Source organism: Lissotriton vulgaris, chromosome 4_1, assembly GCF_964263255.1.
Source record: "Lissotriton vulgaris chromosome 4_1, aLisVul1.2, whole genome shotgun sequence".
In the NCBI taxonomy this organism is placed as follows: domain Eukaryota; kingdom Metazoa; phylum Chordata; class Amphibia; order Caudata; family Salamandridae; genus Lissotriton; species Lissotriton vulgaris.
In genome coordinates this window covers 311,712,901-311,736,274 of record NC_141691.1, presented here as the reverse complement: position 1 = coordinate 311,736,274, position 23,374 = coordinate 311,712,901, and the positions used below count along the sequence as shown (strand labels likewise).

Here is a 23,374-nt window from a genome sequence, read left to right as displayed (position 1 = left end):
GCTTTTGATATTTGCAATTAAAAAACCATTGAAATTCACTGAAAAAACCATAGGTTATAGACCATATATAGTTAGGAATTAGCATTTACAAAACCTTGAAAATTCACTGAAAAAACCATAGGTTATAGACCATATATAGTTAGTAATTAGCATTCACAAAACCTTATTTTACTCACACAGAACCATTGAAATTCGCATATATAGTTAGTTGCACTAACTATATATCGCGCACCCGCAATCCACTGCTGATGATGTCACATATTACATCATTCATGACATGGTCAGTGACATCACTTATGACATCACTGATGACATCTCAAATGACATCACTGATGACATCACTGATGACATCACAAATGACATCACAAATGCCATCACTGATGACATCTCAAATGACATCACCGATGACATCACTGATGACATTACTGATCACATCACTGATGATATCATTCATGTGATAATACGATGAACCTCTTCAGACTCTAATATAACCTTAGATACAATCAGTGTAAACAGACACTCACAGACTGTCACTCATCCATGGAGTTACTCACACACCTAGTCAGTCATGCAAAGAATCAATCACACCTCCATTTCCTCAACTATACAGTTATACACACCTTACTTATTCAAACATATACTAACACATATTTAATCTCTTATACAATCCCTGATACAAGTTCACAATGATCCATACAGCCACTCACACATTCACTGGCTCTTATGCATAGTTATTTATATATGTCAACTCTCACATGTACTGTGTTTTACATATGTACTTACTTTGACATGTAGCACTGAGATATCCATTCACTCACCAATACACTCATGCACACAGTCAACCGCCCATACAGCTGTTTCCACATGCACTTTTGAACCCATACATCTAGTGAATCAACTGCTCACACATCTATGCACAGAGTACTACACCTCCCAGCCACCCACACACACACTCAGTCTCCCATACAAATACTTGGGCAACCAATCAATAACCCATATAGTTACTCATATAGCTACAGATCAACACATGCAGCAGTTTACAGAACAACAGACATAATGATGCACAAATTAAGACAGTTTAGTCACTAACCCATGCACTCAGTGAGACACATTTAATCACTCACTCATACAGTCAGTCATGCACCTACTAAATCCTTCATCCAGACACTTATACATCCACTCATTCTTCAATATGTAAGACATATTTTAACTTTACAGAAACATACAGTCACTGGATGTTGTCATCAGTGATGTCATCAGTGATGTCATTTGAGATGTCAACAGTGATGTCATCAGTGATGTCACTGACCATGTCATGAATGATGTAATATGTGACATCCTCAGCAGTGGATTGCGGGTGCGCGATATATAGTTAGTGCAACTAACTATATATGCGAATTTCAATGGTTTTGTGTAAGTAAAATAAGGTTTTGTAAATGCTAATTCCTAACTATATATGGTCTATAACCTATGGTTTTTTCAGTGAATATATATATATATATATATATATATATATATATATATATGCACCAAACTCCCGGAGACCAGGAAAAGAAGGGTCGCACTCACCAAAGGATTACGTTTCATCAAGGTTGCTTTTAATTCTTAATGTTGCATTTCGGTTCACTCGGCAAGACAAACAAAAAGCCGACGCGTTTCGCAGCAGCCGCTGCTTGATCACGGTCATATATACATATATTCGAACTACGAGTACCAGCTTGCTTAGAGGAATGTCCAGGTGTGGAGAATCAGCCAATGCATGTGATTACGTTCCTTTAACCAAGATTAATTCTAGTGCGCACTATAAAATTCTTTTTGTAGAATCCAGATTTAGCAGCATTTCTTGTAATTTTGTATTTATTCTCTCATGCCTTCCAATATACTTTTAATAAGTTTCTTCACCTGTCTATTCTCACACAAAACAGTTACATGCATTATTTGTAAAGACAGTTCGAAAACTAATATGAATTGAGAGAACTGGTCATGTATCTTACGCAAATGAAATATGCGAAATGTGATCTATGATGTGCATATATATTATTTTTCTAGATACTAGAATTCCTTTGAATGCTATACATATCAGTGTAATTGAATGTATTTTATGGACAGGTCATTTCTCCGGATGACATATAGTTTTATGTTACCGGAGCTATGCCGATACACGGCTAGATCATTTTCTGTCACCGGTGTTTCAGGCACAGCAAGACGGTTATTGGATGTATGAGGAATATTTCCTCGGTTTTTTTGCCAGTTCAATGCCGATTCACTGCAATATGGTTTCTACTTTCTGGCAGTGGTGACTAGCCTGCACAAAGTTCATGATTTATATCTTTATTCAAAGAAATGTAAAACGTTCTAATATGATTGAAAACTAACGTTTGGTTTTCATGAAATGTGTTCAAACATGGCCGCCACGTTTAATATCTGTTTGACATCACGTCTAAATGCTCCTGTTAATGTGTCCGCTCTCAGTCTTTATGGGGGCGTGTACATAAATGTCGCGAAAAACTGTGTGTCGGCGACACTGAGGAAGCACTGCTGCCCGAAACGCGTTTGTCATCTTTTGCCGTGTGCCGTAAATAAAATCTAGTGCCATACCCGGAGTGCTTCAAGTCTTCTTTCCGAGTGGCGAGGGAGACTAACGAGCTTTAATATATATATATATATATATATATATATATATATATATTCACAGAAAAAACCATAGGTTATAGACCATATATAGTTAGGAATTTGCATTTACAAAACCTTGAAAATTCACTGAAAAAACCATAGGTTATAGACCATATATAGTTAGGGATTAGCATTTAAAAAACCTTATTTTATTTGCACAAAACCATTGAAATTCCATATATAGTTAGTTGCACTAACTATATATCGCGGACCCGCAATCCACTGCTAATGATGTCACATATTACATCATTCATGACATGGTCAGTGACATCACTGATGACATCACTGATGACATCTCAAATGACATCACTGATGACATCACTGATGACATCTCAGATGACATCACTGATGACATCACTGACATCTCATTTGACATTACTGATTACATCACTGATGATATCATTTATGTGATAATACATCTTCAGACTCTAATATAACCTTAGATACACTCAGTGTAAACAGGCACTCACAGACTGTCACACATCCATGGAGTTACTCACACACCTAGTCAGTCATGCAAAGAATCAATCACATCTCCATTTCCTCAACTATACAGTTATACACACCTTACTTATTCAAACGTATAGTAACACATATTTACTCTCTTATACAATCCTTGATACAAGTTCACAATGATTCATACAGCCACTCACACATTCACTGGCTCTTATGTTCAGTTATTTATATATGTCAACTCTCACATGGAGTGTGTTTTACATATGTACTTACTTTGACATGTAGCACTGAGATATCCTCCCTCGAGCAGGGTGGTCGCTCCCAGTGTCCCCTGGAGACACCTGGTATCGTTTCTGCTGCATTGCATTTAAATTGCTGTATTACATTGCCTGCTGTCTGCCTGTGTGCCGCTTGGCTGAATTTAAACGTGATTTTAATTTTGCGCTGTTTTCACTGGCTTTTTCACTGTGTTAGCGCGTTTCCTTGTAGCGCTCGGCTTTGCTCCCCCCCTCCGCCTCCATTTTGTTTATTATTGTTGCCCTCGTGTGCCCGACCCGCCTCCCAGCTGAACCGCCCTCCCACTGACCGTAACAGCGCTCCCCTACCTGCATTCAGCGTGACTCGCTCCTCTCCCTCGAGCAGGGTGGTCGCTCCCAGTGTCCCCTGGAGACACCTGGTATCGTTTCTGCTGCATTGCATTTAAATTGCTGTATTACATTGCCTGCTGTCTGCCTGTGTGCCGCTTGGCTGAATTTAAACGTGATTTTAATTTTGCGCTGTTTTCACTGGCTTTTTCACTGTGTTAGCGCGTTTCCTTGTAGCGCTCGGCTTTGCTCCCCCCCTCCGCCTCCATTTTGTTTATTATTGTTGCCCTCGTGTGCCCGACCCGCCTCCCAGCTGAACCGCCCCCCCCCACTGACCGTAACAGCGCTCCCCTACCTGCATTCAGCGTGACTCGCTCCTCTCCCTCGAGCAGGGTGGTCGCTCCCAGTGTCCCCTGGAGACACCTGGTATCGTTTCTGCTGCATTGCATTTAAATTGCTGTATTACATTGCCTGCTGTCTGCCTGTGTGCCGCTTGGCTGAATTTAAACGTGATTTTAATTTTGCGCTGTTTTCACTGGCTTTTTCACTGTGTTAGCGCGTTTCCTTGTAGCGCTCGGCTTTGCTCCCCCCCTCCGCCTCCATTTTGTTTATTATTGTTGCCCTCGTGTGCCCAACCCGCCTCCCAGCTGAACAGCCCTCCCACTGACCGTAACAGCGCTCCCCTACCTGCATTCAGCGTGACTCGCTCCTCTCCCTCGAGCAGGGTGGTCGCTCCCAGTGTCCCCTGGAGACACCTGGTATCGTTTCTGCTGCATTGCATTTAAATTGCTGTATTACATTGCCTGCTGTCTGCCTGTGTGCCGCTTGGCTGAATTTAAACGTGATTTTAATTTTGCGCTGTTTTCACTGGCTTTTTCACTGTGTTAGCGCATTTCCTTGTAGCGCTCGGCTTTGCTCCCCCCCTCCGCCTCCATTTTGTTTATTATTGTTGCCCTCGTGTGCCCGACCCGCCTCCCAGCTGAACCGCCCTCCCACTGACCGTAACAGCGCTCCCCTACCTGCATTCAGCGTGACTCGCTCCTCTCCCTCGAGCAGGGTGGTCGCTCCCAGTGTCCCCTGGAGACACCTGGTATCGTTTCTGCTGCATTGCATTTAAATTGCTGTATTACATTGCCTGCTGTCTGCCTGTGTGCCGCTTGGCTGAATTTAAACGTGATTTTAATTTTGCGCTGTTTTCACTGGCTTTTTCACTGTGTTAGCGCGTTTCCTTGTAGCGCTCGGCTTTGCTCCCCCCCTCCGCCTCCATTTTGTTTATTATTGTTGCCCTCGTGTGCCCGACCCGCCTCCCAGCTGAACCGCCCTCGCCCCTCCCCCTCCACTATCCATATATGACAGTAGTTCCCGCGCGCAGCGTTCACGCGCAGCGACCGCGCCCAATCCGCGCCGAAGGTGCGCCAAAGGTAAGCCCGTCTACGCCCGTCCGCGCCCAGCGCCAGACCCCCTGCCCCTCGCGCTGCCCAGCCCTCCCGCATTACCTACGATGCCGCCACCCTCCTAGCCCTTAACCCCGGTCGCGCCCCCAACTGCGTCCAAGCCGCCCCTGGACACACCCATGGACCCTTCTCCTGCTTCTCCTGCAAATTTAGCGGCACCGACAACATCTCCGCTCCGACCACACCACAGATTCCCGACCCCAACCACCTAGAATGCATCCTTCTCAACACCCGCTCGGTCCACAGACACGCCATTGACCTTTGGAACCTACTAGACACCATCTCTCCAGACGTCGCCTTCCTAACGGAAACATGGATGAACGCCTCCTCCGCCCCTGACATCGCCATCGCTATCCCTGATGACTATAAGATCACGCGCAAGGACCGCACCGACCATACAGGAGGAGGAATCGCTATCGTCCACAAGAAATCAATCCGCATCTCAACCAGCTCTGACGCCAACCTCGCCAACTCCGAACACCTTCACTTCCAGATCCACATCGACCCCAAGACCACACTCAGAGGCACCCTCCTCTACAGACCACCAGGACCCCGCGCAAAATTCAGTGAAGACATCACGGACTTCATCACCCCACACGCGCTCCCCTCCAAAGACTACATCCTTCTGGGAGACCTCAACTTCCACCTTGAGAAGATCAACGACCGCAACACCGCCACCCTCTTGGACAACCTCGCCAACCTCGGACTTAAACAACTGGTCACTTCCCCCACCCACATCGCAGGTCACACACTCGACCCCATCTTCACCTACAGCAACCATGTCTCTTTCAGCCACACTATGGATCTCCTCTGGACTGACCACAGCTGCGTTCACTTCACCTACAACAAGCCGAAACCCATCATCCACCTCCAACCAACTCTACAAAATCACCACGGAGCAGATCTCCACATCGCTCCTTCAAACCTCCCCAGCCCTCTCTTCTAACGCCAACGAAGCCGCCTCCAACCTCACCCTCTGGTTATCCAACACCGCCGACACCCTAGCACCACTGAAAAAACGCCAACACAAACTTGGCATCAAGAAGGCCTCTATGGTTCAACGAGGACCTCAAGAAATCCAAGAAACTATGCCGCTCCCTTGAAAAGGCCTGGAAAAAAGACCCATCCACCAGCAACAAGGACGCCTTCAAAAGCGCCATCCGTACTCACCACCAACTGATCCGAAAAGCCAAGAAAACAGCATTTAAGGATCGACTCGACAACAACGCCCACAACAGCAAGGAACTTTTCAACATCGTCAAGGAATTTTCCAACCCCTCGGCCAACTCCAACGACATCACCCCCTCTCAAACCCTCTGCGACTCCCTAGCCTCTTTTTTCCACAACAAGATTGCTGACATCCACAACAGCTTTGACAACCAACCCGGAAGCCAACCCACCCTACCATCAGCTGACTATCTTCCCCCCGTTAACACCCTTAACGCCTGGAACCCAATCTCCACTGAGGACACCATCCGCCTGATGAATTCCATCCACTCTGGATCCCCCACAGACCCATGCCCTCACCACATCTTCAACAAAGCAGACTCCGTCATAGCTCCGCACCTCCGAGACGTCATCAACTGCTCCTTCAACTCCGCTACCTTCCCAGAAGACTGGAAACACGCTGAACTCACCGCCCTTCTGAAAAAACCAACAGCAGACCCCACCGAACTCAAAAACTACCGCCCCATCTCGCTTCTTCCATTCCCGGCCAAAGTCATCGAGAAAGCTGTCAACAACCAGCTCGCCGCCTTCCTCGAAGCCAACAAATCACTCGACCCCTCACAATCTGGCTTCCGAGCCAAACACAGCACTGAGACCGGCCTCATCGCAGCAACAGACGACATTCGAACTCTACTGGACAATGGAGACACAGTCGCCCTCATCGTCCTCGACCTCTCTGCAGCCTTCGACACAGTATGCCACAGCACCCTTTTACAACGCCTCAGAAACATCGGAATTCAAGGAAAGGCACTGGATTGGATCACCTCGTTCCTCACCGGAAGAACCCAGAGAGTCTGCCTCCCACCATTCAAGTCCGAGGCCTCTGAAATCATCTGCGGCGTACCACAAGGATCCTCACTCAGCCCCACCCTCTTCAACGTATACATGAGCCCCCTCGCGGCCATCGCCCGCCAACACAACCTCAACATCATCTCTTACGCGGATGACACTCAACTGATCCTATCTCTCACCAAGGACCCCAGCACCGCCAAAACTAACCTACACAAAGGAATGAAAGAAGTCGCCGAATGGATGAAACAAAGCCGTCTGAAACTGAACTCAGACAAAACAGAAGTCCTCATCTTAGGTAAATCCCCCTCTGCATGGGACGACTCCTGGTGGCCGGAAGCCCTCGGAAATGCACCCATCCCGACAGACCACGCACGGAACCTTGGCGTCATCCTGGATTCTTGACTCTCAATGAACAGACAAGTCAGCGCCGTATCCTCTTCCTGCTTTAACATTCTTCGCATGCTCAGAAAAACATTTCGCTGGATCCCCTCCGAAACAAGGAAAACAGTCACCCACGCTCTAGTCACGAGCCGACTGGACTACGGAAACACCGTCTACGCAGGTACCACCGCTAAACTCCAGAAGAAACTACAACGAATCCAAAACGCCTCAGCCAGGCTCATATTAGACATCCCACGCAACGAACACATCTCTGGTCACCTTAAAGACCTCCACTGGGTACCCGTCAATAAGAGGATTACTTTCCGACTGCTTACCCACGCACACAAATCACTCTACGACATCGGACCAGATTGCCTCAACTCTCGACTGTCCTTCTACACCCCCTCCCGCCAACTTCGCTCTTCCAGCCAAGCCTTCGCCACTGTCCCTCGCATCAACAAAACCACCATGGGAGGCAGATCCTTCTCATACCTGGCTGCCAAAACATGGAACTCACTCCCCGCTTACCTTCGCCTCACCCAGAATCACCTAGCGTTCAGAAAGCAACTTAAAACGTGGATATTTGACAAATAATCCTCCTCCCCTCCCTAAGCGCCTTGAAACCCTCTGGGTATGTAGTGCGCTATATAAATTTTATGACTTGACTTGACTTGACTCACCAATATACTCATGCACACAGTCAACTGTCCATACAGCTGTTTCTACATGCACTTTTGAACCCATACACCTAGGGAATCAACTGCTCACACATCTATGCACAGAGTTATACACCTCCCAGCCACCCACACACATACTCAGTCTCCCATACAAATACTTGGGCAACCATTCAATAACCCATATAGTTACTGATATAGCTACTGATTTAAACATGCAGCAGTTTACAGAACAACATAAATAATGATTGCCAAATTAAGACACTTTAATCACTAACCCATACACTCAGTGAGACACATTTAATCATTCTCTCATACAGTCAGTCATGCACCTACTAAATCCTTCATCCAGACACTTATACATCCACTCATTCTTCAATATGTAAGACATATTTTAACTTTACAGAAACATACAGTCACTGGGTGTTGTCATCAGTGATGTCATCAGTGATGTCATTTGAGATGCCATCAGTGATGTCATCAGTGATGTCACTGACCATGTCATGAATGATGTAATATGTGACATCATTAGCAGTGGATTGCGGGTCCGCGATATATAGTTAGTGCAACTAACTATATATGGAATTTCAATGGTTTTGTGCAAATAAAATAAGGTTTTTTAAATGCTAATCCCTAACTATATATGGTCTATAACCTATGGTTTTTTCAGTGAATTTTCAAGGTTTTGTAAATGCAAATTCCTAACTATATATGGTCTATAACCTATGGTTTTTTCTGTGAATTTCATTGGTTTTTTAAAAGCTAATATCTATAGCTGTAAAATATATTCTTTATTAAGTGACGTATCACGTAGCCCGTGAGACGCCTCATGATGCATCGCATAACCGTGACATATCGTCTCTGCAGCGCAAACCAAACCCAAAACGTAAGCGCGCCAGAACACGCTTAAAGATATATATATATTTTTTTTACCTTAATTAGACAAAATCCACACGTGCACATATCACAAACGTTCAAAAAACACAATATGTCGGACTCCCGTTACGCTGCCGGTTAGCTGCCCGGTTAACGTACCAGGAAGCACCTTTACCGCGAAAAATCGCAATTTTTTTTTCTTTTGCCCCGCAGGGAACTTTAATAGCCCCCTCATCTATCCTAGGGGTTCAGGAGGGGTCTGCCTTACCCCTTTCATTCATTTACACCTTTTTTTTTTTCCACCTCTTGTCTCTCGATCCTACCGAGAGACAAGATGGCGGCCGCTCTGGACTGTTTACAATGTTGACAGCCAATCAGCTACTCCTCAGGATTTTTTTTTTTTTGGGCCCCGCGTGGTTTTATAATATCCCCCTCATCAATCCTATGGGGTCAGAAGGGGTCTACCTTGCCCTCTTTCCTTCATTTCCCCCTTTGTTTTGGTCTCCTCTTGTCTCTTGATCCTACCGAGAGACAAGATGGCGGCCGCTCCGGACTGTTTACAATGTTGACAGCCAATCAGCTGCTCCTCAGACTCCCGTTACACTGCCGGTTAGCTTCCCGGTTAGCTGCCCGGTTAGCTGCCCGGTTTGCTTACCAAGACGCGTCTCTACGGCGAAAAAATCTGATTTTTTTTTTTTTTTTTTGGGGCCCCGCGTGGCTCTATAATATCCCCCTCATCAATCCTAGGGGGTCAGAAGGGGTCTACCTTGCCCCCTTTCCTTCATTTCCCCCTTTGTTTTGGCCTCCTCTTGTCTCTCGATCCTACCGAGAGACAAGATGGCGGCCGCTCCGGACTGTTTAGAATGTTGACAGACACCGGAGGGCCAATCAGCTTCGCATCGCAAAGTTCCGATACGCGAAAAGTTCGCTAACCGGATCGCTGCCCGGAGCGCTGTTACAGATATATATCTTGATTTAAACGTTAATTTCTCAAAATCCACTGAAGCACATATATTGAGACCTAGCAAAGGCACATCGGGCTAACAGTCCCTACAATTTTGCCAAGTTTCGTGGAAATCCATTCAGCCGTTCGGGAAAGTGAGTCCAACCGCCCTATGGAAATTAACATGGGAAAAACGCGTTTTGGGACCCCCCTTTTTTCTCGGCCCCCCCTTGACGAACCCCCCCCCCAAAATTTCCAGGAGCTGCTCAGAAACAAAATGTGCCATTTTCCTGAAAATTTCAGCCGATTCCGTCCACAAACGCCAAAGTTATTAGACATAGAATTTTCAGAAATGCCATAGGGAAAAAATCCTAACTATATATACCTACTGGCGACCGCCAGTAGGTAATATACACACACACATATATATGTATATATATATATATATATATATATATATATATATATCTATATATATATATATATCAAATACCAAATAACTCGCCGCACTCGCCTTGGTTAAGTTGCAGTTTCTTTATTCAAAACGTGACAAAACACCTACGCGTTTCGAACCGTAGTTCGTGTTCACGGTAGCCAAATTGTGTAGTCCCTTCATTGTTTTAATACAATTGCGCCTGTAGAGCACGCCCCTATGTTTTGAGGCATGCTGGGACATGTAGTTTTCATTGATTTATTTAAACCATCACTTTTTCAGTGTTAGTCAAGGGTTTTTGCTGCATTGGGGCGGGTTTGGCGTTACAACATCTCAGAGCGGGCCCCCAGTTAGCTACGGCGATAACGCTCTATGACGCACATGATGACACGTGCGTATATAGTCAAACCTCCATTTACCAGAGGGTTGGCTCATGATGCGTAACTAATATGGAGATACTCCATTTGTCAATAAAGGGCTGAGTGCCCTACGTCCCCAATGCTGACAGCCGCCCCTGACTATACTTTAAGTTTTTTTTAAATAAATGGCGAAATTTAGAAGTCAAAAAATTAGGTGTTAACAAATAACATAATGCAACTCAGTTATGGTGTCAGTGATAAACATAAAAGTGAACATTCATCTGTTCTGAAACTAATTTTTTGACTTCTAGATTTCGCCATTTATTAACTGGGGGCCCGCTCTGAGATGTTGTAACGCCAAACCCGCCCCAATGCAGCAAAAACCCTTGACTAACACTGAAAAAGTGATGGTTTAAATAAATCAATGAAAACTACATGTCCCAGCATGCCTCAAAACATAGGGGCGTGCTCTACAGGCGCAATTGTATTAAAACAATGAAGGGACTACACAATTTGTCTACCGTGAACACGAACTACGGTTCGAAACGCGTAGGTGTTTTGTCACGTTTTGAATAAAGAAACTGCAACTTAACCAAGGCGAGTGCGGCGAGTTATTTGGTATTTGATACAAATCTGGGACACTGCCCTGGTCCCGTCGCTGGCACCGGCTGTAAAGTGCTCCCGCTGCGACAGGACAATTTGTATGCAATATATATATATATATACACCAAACTCCCGGACACCAGGAAAAGAAGGGTTGCCCTCACCAAAGGATTACGTTTCATCAAGGTTGCTTTTAATTCTTAATTTTGCATTTCGGTTCACTCGGCAAGACAAACAAAAAACTGACGCGTTTCGCAGCAGCCGCTGCTTGATCACGGTCATATATACATATATTCGAACTACGAGTACCAGCTTGCTTAGAGGAATGTCCAGGTGTGGAGAATCAGCCAATGCATGAGATTACGTACCTCTTAAAAAACTGAAGCGTATTACAGTCGTCTTTTTTCCTCTGATGAAGGAGCATGGTGTGCTCTGAAACGCGTTAGGATTGTAATTGAACTCAAGACTGCCACGCCGTTTTTCCTGAAATGAATGGCTGTGAGTCATCCCTTCGTGTAGCGTCTTCCCGTATCAAGACACACTTTGTTGAATTTTTTGCGGCAGCCTGGCCGCAGGGAATGATGCCGCCATTGTAATGGAGCCCCTAAGCTGACACTGTTTAGCGATTGAAGGGGTACAAAGGTGTTAATGGACACGTGAACAGCGTCGCAAGCCTGGAGGCCCACTGGGGTTTTACTTGTGGTTATTGATGACTGTTTTCACCGCGCCCAGTGGGGTAGTACTTTTATGACTGAATTGGATCGAACTACGAGTACCAGCATGCTTAGAGGAATGTCCAGGTGTGGAGAATCTGCCAATGCATATGATTACGTACCTGTTAAAAAACTGAAGCGGAGAACAGTGGTCTTTTTTTCCTCTGATGAAGGAGCTTGGTGTGCTCTGAAACGCGTTAGGATTGTAATTGAACTCAAGACTGCCACGCTGTTTTTCCTGAAATAAATGGCTGAGTCATCCCTTCGTGTAGCGTCTTCCCGCATCAAGGCACCCTTTGTTGAATATATATATATATATATATATATCTCACCAAACTCCCACCAACGTAGGAAATGGAGTCGCACATTCACGGATTTGCAAACAGGTACTTTTATTTTCTTGTGGGTGAATTGCCTGACGCGTTTCGTCCATCCTTGGACTTTCTCGAAGGTCACCCCTTACACCATCACTGCTGTTAGTCCCACAACAATTGCCAATGTTCCTTTTTTATAGACCTCCAATGGTTATTGTGTGTTTAGGGGCATGCTGGATCTTGTGGTCCTTTAACAGCAGTAGCTCGTCTGCCCTCAATTAGGCGGTGTTTTTAAATTACATATTTCATTTAAAAATGTCTGTTAGTCCGTGTGCTGTTTGGCAAACCATTCTCAAGTTCACCTGCAGAATCATACCGATGCCGGTCACCGATGGCAGCCGCTTTCCCTTTCTCGTGTGTCACGACCAACGGAGGAAGGTTCAGGTCGGAAAAGCCTCTGGCGCGCTTGCTGACTGTGCGGTACTCCCGCGGCAGAACCACACCGTCAAATATCTCACCAAACTCCCACCAACGTAGGAAATGGAGTCGCACACTCACGGATTTGCGAACAGGTACTTTTATTTTCTTGTGGGTGAATTGCCTGACGCGTTTCGTCCATCCTTGGACTTTCTCGAAGGTCACCCCTTACACCATCACTGCTGTTAGTCCCACAACAATTGCCAATGTTCCTTTTTTATAGACCTCCAATGGTTATTGTGTGTTTAGGGGCATGCTGGATCTTGTGGTCCTTTAACAGCAGTAGCTTGTCTGCCCTCAATTAGGCGGTGTTTTTAAATTACATATTTCATTTAAAAATGTCTGTTAGTCCGTGTGCTGTTTGGCAAACCATTCTCAAGTTCACCTGCAGAGTCATACCGATGCCGGTCACCGGTGGCAGCCGCTTTCCCTTTCTCGTGTGTCACGACCAATGGAGGAAGGTTCAGGTCGGGAAAGCCTCTGGCGCGCTTGCTGACTGTGCGGTACTCCCGCGGCAGAACCACACCGCCAAATATCTCACCAAACTCCCACCAACATAGGAAATGGAGTCGCACACTCACGAATTTGCAAACAGGTACTTTTATATTCTTGTGGGTGAATTGCCTGACGCGTTTCGTCCATCCTTGGACTTTCTCGAAGGTCACCCCTTACACCATCACTGCTGTTAGTCCCACAACAATTGCCAATGTTCCTTTTTTATAGACCTCCAATGGTTATTGTGTGTTTAGGGGCATGCAGGATCTTGTGGTCCTTTAACAGCAGTAGCTCGTCTGCCCTCAATTAGGCGGTGTTTTTAATTTACATATTTCATTTAAAAATGTCTGTTAGTCCGTGTGCTGTTTGGCAAACCATTCTCAAGTTCACCTGCAGAGTCATACCGATGCCGGTCACCGGTGGCAGCCGCTTTCCCTTTCTCACTGAAAAAAACCATAGGTTTCAGGCACGTTATAGTTAGGAATTAGCATTTTAAAAAACCTTAGAAATTCACTGAAAAAACCATAGGTTTCAGGGGTGTTCTAGTTAGTTGGACATTTCGTCCATACAAAACCATTGAAATTCCCCCGTTATAATTAGTTCAGCTAACTAGAACTCGCGCGCCCGCAATGCACTGCTGATGCCGTCACATATTACATCACTCATGACATGGTCAGTGACATCACTGATGACATCTCAAATGACATCACTGAAGATATCATTCAGTGAATGTGTGTTTTTCTAAAAAGTAAGTAAGTTTTATATATGTATATCTCAAGATTGATGGAAGAATAAATGGGGATATGAGTGTCTAAACGGATTATTTTTTTTTGAAAAATTGATTGTATAACTGACTGCTTAAGTGTATCTTAGTAAATATATGGGTTAGTGTGTAATGTAAGTGGCTGCATGTGTTGGCGAGTAGCTACAGGAGTGTCTATATAGGTTATTTGTTTTTTTGATTATCAGTATGAGTGTATGAGTGTCTGTATGGTTTGTTGGGGGGTCTTACGTAGTGCATAGATGCATGAATGAGTAACCCACTGCTTGTATGCGTGAAGACAGCATGTGTGCAGGACTGTATGGGTGGATGAGTGTGTGTGGTGAGTAGCTACATGAGTGTCTATATAGGTTATTTTTAGTTTTTTTGAGTATCAGTATGAGTGTCTGAGTGTCTGTATGGTTCGTTGGGGGGTATTACGTAGTGCATAGATGCATGAATGAGTGACTCACTGCTTGTATGTGTTGAAGACTGCATGTGTGCAGGACTGTATGGGTGGATGAATGTGTGTATGGGCGTGTTAGTGAATGAATGAATGTCTCAATAGTGTCTTTATGAGTAACTACATATGTTTTAAACCACAATATATGTGAGTATTGGTGTATATAAGTGAGGACATGAGAGAGGGAGAGATTGGCAGAGTTCCTGTATAAATTAGTCTGTGTTTCTAGAAGTGATTTCCTAAGAGAGTAAGTATGTGTATGTTTCTGTAGCAGTAAGTGTGGTGGTGTCTGTATAACTGTATATGCAATGTAATGGATGTTTGATACTTTGTTTTCATGTGTGACTATGTGTGTGAGTAACTCTATAGATGAGTGTCATTGTGTAACAGGATGTATAGGTGTATGAGTACATATGATGAGTGAGTACATGTATGAGTGACTGTATAGGACTGTTGATGAATGAGTCCTTGGGGTCTTTAATTTTTACTTGGAAGATAACAACAATCTAGACACCATCCACTTTCTAGATATCCTTGCTAGTTTTGGATTTAAACAAATTGTGTGTGTACCCACCCACATTGCGGGACATACACTTGATGGATTATGTACTAACAATTCTAGCATGGAAGTCGACAGGGTTGCCCCTCTCCTTTGGGCTGACCATGCTGCGGTATTTTTCAATGTAATTTTGAAAACAGTAAGCAACCAACGGAAAACTAGACCTTTAGCAAGGAGATATCGTGCCTGGAAGACAGTAAATGAACATGACCTAGTGTGTGGGCTTGATGTTAGGCCTGAGTTTTCTCCCGATGCTTATCAAGCAGCTATGAAATTCCATAACTGGCTCCATAAAGCATCTAATAAGATAGCCCCACAAAAAATGCTAAAAATACAATCTAAAAAGGTCTTGTCTCCATGGTACTCTGCGGATATTAAAGGAGCCAAAATTAAATGTCGACAAAAGAGCGTGCCTGGAGAATACAAAATGATACCGCACATAAGAAGCTTTATAGTGCAGGGCTTGATGAATATAAGAACGCTACTATCCAGGTGTGACGGGGTGGGCACGCAAGACCCCGTGACAGGGGATCGGACTACGCTAGGGTGGGCTGCCGCCCCTGTTTCACATGACTCCCTTGCCTCCATGCAGCCCCCTGACAACCCGGACAGAGACGACTGGATGGAGGGAGACCCGGACTACTGGTGGCCGACGATGCAGGGACAAGAACCATACTCCTTTAAGAGTTGGGAGACGGCCTTGGGAGCCACGCCCCCTTCCCCACACGTGACAACGTCAAAAGAGCCACAGGAACAGGAAGAGACAGACAACGTTTTCCCCGAGTCGAGTGGACGCGAGGAGAGAGCCAGCCGTTGCCCCGCAGGAAAGGAGAACCCGAGAAGCCCTGAAGACGAGATCCTGAAGTGCCCGACAACCGAGACCACGAGGAGCCCAGGAGACGAGAACCAGAGGCCGGGAGAGCCGAGGAGGAGCGATCCGCCCCGCCACACGCCCACGGGAGGAGTGTGGCTCAAGCAGGTACGGGGTCGTATGGCGGGTTGGATGGGTCAACGTAGCCTACCCCCGTTCTAAAGTGTACAGCCCCTTGTACAGTCATCCTCCGTTTCCCCCCCCCTCACGAGCACCTCCCGGTCACTGTCCCTCGTAGGAACAAACACGTGTGTGTGCACGGGATTCCCTCACCCCCGGTCCTTGAAGTGCGTTATGAATACCTGCTCCTAACCTCCGGTTTCTCTTCTCCCTCGGTACTGGCGGAGCTGACCTCAGGAGAAAGCCGGACCCGTGACAAGTTCACCCTGGAGCCTCCCCGGACTGCACCTTGCGACCCAGCAGCGTTTGCGCGGGAGCGCCTCACGAGCAGACAAAGGAAAACCTACGCTAAACCTATAAAAATAAAACCCTCCTTGAAATCTTTACTACCGTTTACAGCTTTCTACTTCTGCAGCAGCGTCTCCACCCTCTACCCTGGTGATAGAAGCAGGCAGCCATAGCCAGGGACCCTTCCCCAACCCCGTACACCAGGCTAAAACGATTTTCATTACTGCTAAAATTCAAGAGGCGGCTAATGTTCCTAAGGAACGGTTTCAGACAGTCACAGCACTAATGAGGTGTCCTCGGGATGTGATTATTTCCCCCGATCAAAATGTTATACTTAAATTAAACACTATTCTTTCCACAGGAGTCTATCCTTTACAGTGGAAAAAGGCTTGCATACATGTCCTTCTAAACAAACTAAAATTGGACTCACTAGATGAAAAGAACTATCGTCCCATCTCCTGTCTACTGCTCCCTGCCAAAGTGCTTGAGAAGGCTATGAGTATGGAGATAACATCATATCTAGAAACCTAAAACATTCTGGACAACACACAACATGGTTTCCGTGCAAATCAATCCACGGAAACTGCTTTGATCATGGCAGCAGAAAAAATTCGCAAGATGATGGATGTGGGCGGAAGGGCTATACTGGTCCTGCTTGATCTGACAGTAGCCTTTGACACCGTGAGTCATCCGGTGTTAATTCAAAGGCTTCAGGACATTGGTATCTCAGGTACTGCTCTTGCTCTACTGCCTTCGTTTCTTTCATCCAGAAAACAAATCTTCCGTTGGGATGGACTTCAGTTGGAAGAATTTCTGCTTCGGGAGGAGTCCTTCAGGGCTCTGCATTATCCCTACCCTTTTTAATATTTACGTTGCCCCATTGGCAAAACTAATTGAGAATTTTGGCCTCACGCTGCTGTCATACGCCGGTGACACTCAGCTGATAGTGTCAGTAACCCAGGCAGCTGATGTCCTGGCAGTTGAATTCTCTAACTGCATCTCGGATCTGATGGCCTGGATGAACTCTAATTTTGTAAAATTAAATACAGAGAAAACGGAAGCATTAGAGTTCGGTCATAAAACCTCGATCTGGAACCAGAACTGGTGGCCATCCGCAGCCAGGGGCTGCCCAGAACTGGTCATCAAAGCCAGAAACCCAGGCTTTATTTTCGACAAAGAACTTGATTGGGCGGCTCAGATTAACCAATTGTCATCAGCCTGCTTCTTTATGCTAAAACACCTCAGAAAGATCCTTTCGTTTATCCCCCTCCATCTGAGGAAAACAGTGATAATTGCCACAATTCTCTCGCGAATAGACTACAGCAACGCACTATATTTAGGAGCTGGTGTTACTCAACTGGCTAAACTACAATCAATTCAAAACGCGGCAGCCGGAGTGCTGCTTAATTTACCCAAACATCATCCTACATCCCATGTGTTAAAACAACTCCACTGGGTCCCGGTACGGCGGCGTATCGAGTTTAAATCACTCTGTTTGGTTCACAAAGCCCTTTTTGGCAGAAGAACCGAAAACATGAAGGCCTTGTTTTCCTGCTATATACCAATGCGTGATTTAAGGTCGGCCACTCTTGGGTTGGTTAGACTTCCCAAGATAAAGAAATTAAGATGGGGAGGAAAACGCTTCTCCTTCCTTGCAACTAGACTATGGAACTCAATTCCCGGTCACCTGAGAAAGGTAACCAATAGAATGGTGTTCCAGAAAGAAATTAAAACCTGGCTTTTTACCCAACATGAAGTCATGTGGATTGTTTCAGTTTTCTCCAGCGCCAGGACGCCTCAACAGCAGTGCGCTCTATAAGTATTTTCATTCATTCATTCATTCATTCATTCATTCATTCATGTGTGTGTAGATCTTGGAATTACTAAATAGGTGTGTTGTAAGTGGTATTGGTATATCCATTGTTTTGAAAATGTTTGTTTCTATTTTTGAGTGTGTGTATCAAAGGTTATATTAAGGTGAGAGGAGGTCTGCCACTCTATCACAAGGATGATGTCATCAGTGATGTAATTTGAGATGTCATCAGTGATGTCATGAGTAATGTCACTGACCATGTCATGAGCCATGTAATATGTGACGTCATCAGCAGTGCATTGCGGGCGCGTGAGTTATAGTTAGCTGAACTAACTATAACGGGGGAATTTCAATGGTTTTGTACGAGCAGAATGTCCAACTAACTAGAACGTCCCTGAAACCTACAGTTTTTTCAGTGAATTTCTAAGGTTTTTTAAATGCTAATTCCTAACTATAAAGTGCCTGAAACCTATGGTTTTTTCAGTGAATTCCAATGGTTTTTTAAATGCTAATTGGTAACTATAACGTGCCTGAAACCTATGTTTTTTTCAGTTAATTTCGAAGGTGTTTTAAATGCTATTTTCTAACTATACCTACAGAGGTAGGACATGTGAAGACAGAAGAAAAAACACACAGAAAGAAGAAAAAGAAATGCGAAAGAAGCAACAGCAGTCCTCAAAAACGAAGAAAAGTGCAGAAAGAACAAACAAAGGAGCAGAAAGAGGCCTTGTTGCAAAATCATCCTGTACCCTTAACTTTTTCAGATGGGTACTGGTGGTAACTGACTCTGACTAACCAGTCCTAGAGCCAGTGCTATGCTAAACGACACTTAGAATACAGTTAAAACACCTACATACACTACGAAACACTATGCGTTGGGGTACCCCTGTGATTACACTGGCCTCCTCTGTTAGATCCTAGTACATAAGATGGGAAGGGGGATTAAAATTACCTCGTAAAATGTGCCACAGGGTGCATTTACACACTGGTGAAGGGGGGGGGGGGCTGAGCTGACATGTGCAAACACGCCCTGTGGCCATTTTAATTTGGTGTAAAAAGGGGCACGGCCTGGACCACCTCTCTGCAACACAGCGCAGTAGCGCTTACTGGAAGCACCTGGTGGGCTAGTTGGCCCCCAGGGGCCCTCTGGATTGAAGGGGAATTATTTCCCCAACTTAAAACGCGCCACAGGACGTGTTTGAAATCGTCACCTCAGGCCCCCTCCCCTCCCTTCATCACTGTGTAAATGCGCCATGTGGCCATTTTAATTTGGGGGATTAAGTCCCCTTGAATCCTGAGTGTTCCTAGGGTTCAACTAGCCCACTAGGCACCTCCAGTAAGTGCCACAGAGCTGCGTTGCAGAGAGGTGTAAAAAGAGGTACGTCCTTGACTACTTCTCTTCAAAGCCAAGCAGTGACGCTCACTGGAAGCACCTTGTGGGCTAGTTAGCCTCCAGGGGCCATCAGGATTGAAGGGGAATTATTTCCCCAACTTAAAACGCGCCACAAGGCGTGTTTGCACACGTCACCTCAGAGCCCGTCCCCTCCCTTACCCAATGTGTAAACATGCCCTGTGTCCGTTTTAAGTTAGGAGATTAAGTCCCTAGGGTCAAACTAGACCACTAGGTACCTCCAGTTAACGGCGTTGCAGAGAGGTCTAAAAAGGGGTACGGCCTGGACCACCTCTCTACAATGCAGCATTATGGCGCTTACTGGAAGCACCTGGTGGGCTAGTTGGCCCGCAGGGGCTCTCAGGATTGGGGTGCAACTAGCCCACCAGGTACCTCCATCAAGCGCCACAGAGCTGCATTGCAGAGAGGTGTAAAAAGGGGCGTGGCCTCAGAACACCTCTCTGCAACGCAGCTCCCTGGTGCATACTGATGTTTACTGGTGGGCTGGTTGGCCCCCAGGGACCTCCAGTATACAAGGAGAATTAGTTCACAATCTGCAAACGCAACAGGGGGCGCGTTTGCCGAGAGCTGCAAGGAGGGGGGCGGGCCTCCGGCGCGATGCCGGTCTTTTTTTATTTTTATTTTTAAGAAGGTGGCCCACATTCTTTTACTAATATTTGGGTCCTGGGGGCCTCATTCCCCAGGGCCTGCCCCTAATTTTTTTTAACAAATTTGGAAGGGGGCGGGTGGCCGCCCTCCCGAGGCATAATCTGCCCCGGGGACCCCATCCCCCTGGGCATGGCCTATTTTAAAATTGTTTTGGAAGGGAGCTAAGATGCCCCCCTCTTCAGGCCACTTATGGCCCCGGGGACCCCATCCCCCGGGACCTGCCTTTGTTTTTTTTATTTAAAAAAATGTTTGAGGAGGGGGGGCGCCTGGCCACTTCTAGCCCCGGGGAACCCATCATCCAGGGCTGGCCCTCTCCGTTGAGGACCGTGGGGGGGTCCTCAATCTTGCCGCGGTCCCGCCGGCTCCCCGCTTCCTTCTGGAGCCAGCATTTCTTTTCCACATGGGGAGGTGCTAAGATGCAGAACCCGTGTGGAAAAGCAATCGTCTTTGGTTTTTGGAAGAGAGAGCAGGTTTCCTGCTCTCTCTTCAAAAAACCAAAGCAGTTGGCTATGGCAGGGCGGGAACCCTGAGTCTCCCACCCTGCCATAGCAAACAGCAGTGTCCCGGTGGTTGGCACATCAGGACACTTAAGGAGCCGGCCCCGGGGGAGGGGGGGGGATGAAGGTCCCCAGGGCCATGACAGGGCTCCAGGAGGGGGGCCGCGTGGCTCACCTCCCAACATTCCCAAAGCCCACTGGGAGGTGGTGGTCCCCGGGGCTGGGGGGCTCATCACGGACCCCCCTATTTTAATATTTGGAGGTGGCAGTCCCCGGGGCAGGAGGGGAGGCTCAAGCCCCCCACACAGGTTTTTTTTAAATTAAAAACAAGCCCAGGGGGTGGCGGGGTTGGGGACCTTTGAGCCCCCAACCCATGCTTTTTTGAAGCTTCAGGGGTGGGGGTCCCTGGGGCTGGGGGTAGCTGTGAGCCCCCCGCAATTAATTTCATAAAGCCCCGGGGGTGGCGGTCCCCGGGGCTTGGAGGGGCCTTTGAGCCCCCCCACCCATTTCTTTTTGAAGCAACGTGGAATGGCTGTCCTAGCGGCTGGGGGGGCTGTGAGCCTCCCTGCACGTATTTTTTAAAAGCCCTGAGGGGTGGCGGTCCCCAGGGCTGGGTGCCCCTCTGGGCCCCCCTTTACAATTAAAATATTGCCCCCTGGACTTGGCCCACCCGGGGCTTATTAGCAACGAAGCGCAGGAGTCCACGCTTCGTTTTTTTTTCTCAGCCAGATCCGCGGATCCGTCGCGCATTTTGCCGATTTAAAAAAAATTATAATAATGTTTGGGCCCTGGGGTCCTTGTGGGACCCCCTAAGCAGGCCTAGGGGGCCAGGGTGTTTATAACCTGCCCCCTTTTTGCACTCTGCGCACTTGTTTGACTGATTTCTTGTGCCTCCGTTCTACCGAGGCACAAGATGGCTGCCAACACTTCCTGGTTTATTTATTTTTTTATTTTATTTATTTTAAGAATTTATAAAGCGCAACAATCACCATTGCAGGCATCCTAGCGCTGACAGAATCCGAGGAGGAGCGAGAGAGTGGACCAGAGGGGAATTAGGCTAACCAGGGAAAAGCCAGGTTTTAACCCTTTTTCTGAACGGCAGGAGATCATTGATGTGCCTAATCTCGATGGGGAGGGTATTCCAAAGTCTGGCGGCAGCCACCTCGAAGGATCTACCTCCGGCTCTGACCTTCCTAAATTTGGGGATGACTACCAATTTGGCATCAGAAGAGCGAAGATGTCTGGTAGGAACATACCACGCAAACTTAGATTGTAGAGGGGCAGGACCGGAGCCATGGAGGGCCCTAAAAACGATACAGAGGGCCTTAAACTGGATCCTCTGTCTAGGGAGCCAGTGCAATTTTGCCAAGGCAGATGATCCGTGAGATCTTCTCGGCAGCCCCAAGGCCAATTTTGCAGCCGCAGATTGGACTTTTTGGAGCCTATCCAATAGAAACTCAGGGGACCCGAGCAGGAGGGCATTGCAATAGTCCAACTTGCTCAGGATGGTACATCTAACCACTTGGGAGCGAGCCTGGGTGGGTAGGAGGGGCAAGACTTTCCTAAGAGATCGGAGGATGGCAAAGCAGCAAGCCGATGTTTTTTGGACATGGGTTTCCATGCTAAGCCTGTGGTTAAGCATGACCCCTAGGTTGCGGACAGAGTTCGCAGGCTGTACATTGGACCCTGTGTCCGGGGGCCAGAAGTTATCAGGGAACGGTCGGGGGATCCTCGGTCCAGCGCTGAAGAGCACCTCAGTTTTTCCTGCATTGAACTGAAGTGAGTTATCCTTCAGCCACCTTGATGTGTCCCGCAGACAGTTATGTAGAGCCTCCACAGAGATGGAATCCTCTCCTTCCAAGGAGAGGATCATCTGCGTGTCGTCGGCGTAATTGACGATTTTAATGCCGAAACCTTTGATAAGTAGAATTAACGGCCTGAGGTATACATTAAAAAGTATTGGGCTGATAGCAGAGCCCTGGGGGCTCCATGTGTTACCGGGGAAAAGGCTGATTGGAAAGGTGGCAGAGATACTGCCTACTGTCTATCCTGCAAAAAAGAGTGAAACCATTGCAGTGCTGTGTCTCTCACTCCTGCCTCCAACAGCCGCCTCAATAAGATCTTATGATTCACCGTGTCAAAGGCGGCAGACATATCGAGCAGTATCAAAAACGATGCCTGTCTTCTGTCTGCCCGCCTTTGGAGTTCATCCATAGCGGTGATGAGGGCTGTTTCGGTTCCATGAGCAGGTCGGAAACCGAATTGGTCCCCGTCAAGTAGTAGATGATGTTCCAGGTGGTTGGAGAGAGTGTTACTGACCGCCCGCTCCACTATCTTGGCAGGGAACGGCAGCAGTAAGATGGGCCTGTAATTTTTAGAGCAATCAGGATCTAGGGAAAGTTTTTTTAGCATGGGGGAGACCAACGCTTGTTTCCAGTGGGACGGGACAGTGCCAGTCATCAGAGATTGCTTATAGATAAGGCGGAGAGG

General features: G+C 46.7%; 1 protein-coding gene across 4 annotated transcripts in view; it reads right to left on the bottom strand.

Annotated features, from left to right (window-relative positions):
* Positions 1-23,374, bottom strand: part of ARHGEF6 (Rac/Cdc42 guanine nucleotide exchange factor 6) — a 1,115,823-nt gene that overhangs the window by 372,470 nt on the left and 719,979 nt on the right. The window lies entirely within an intron of this gene.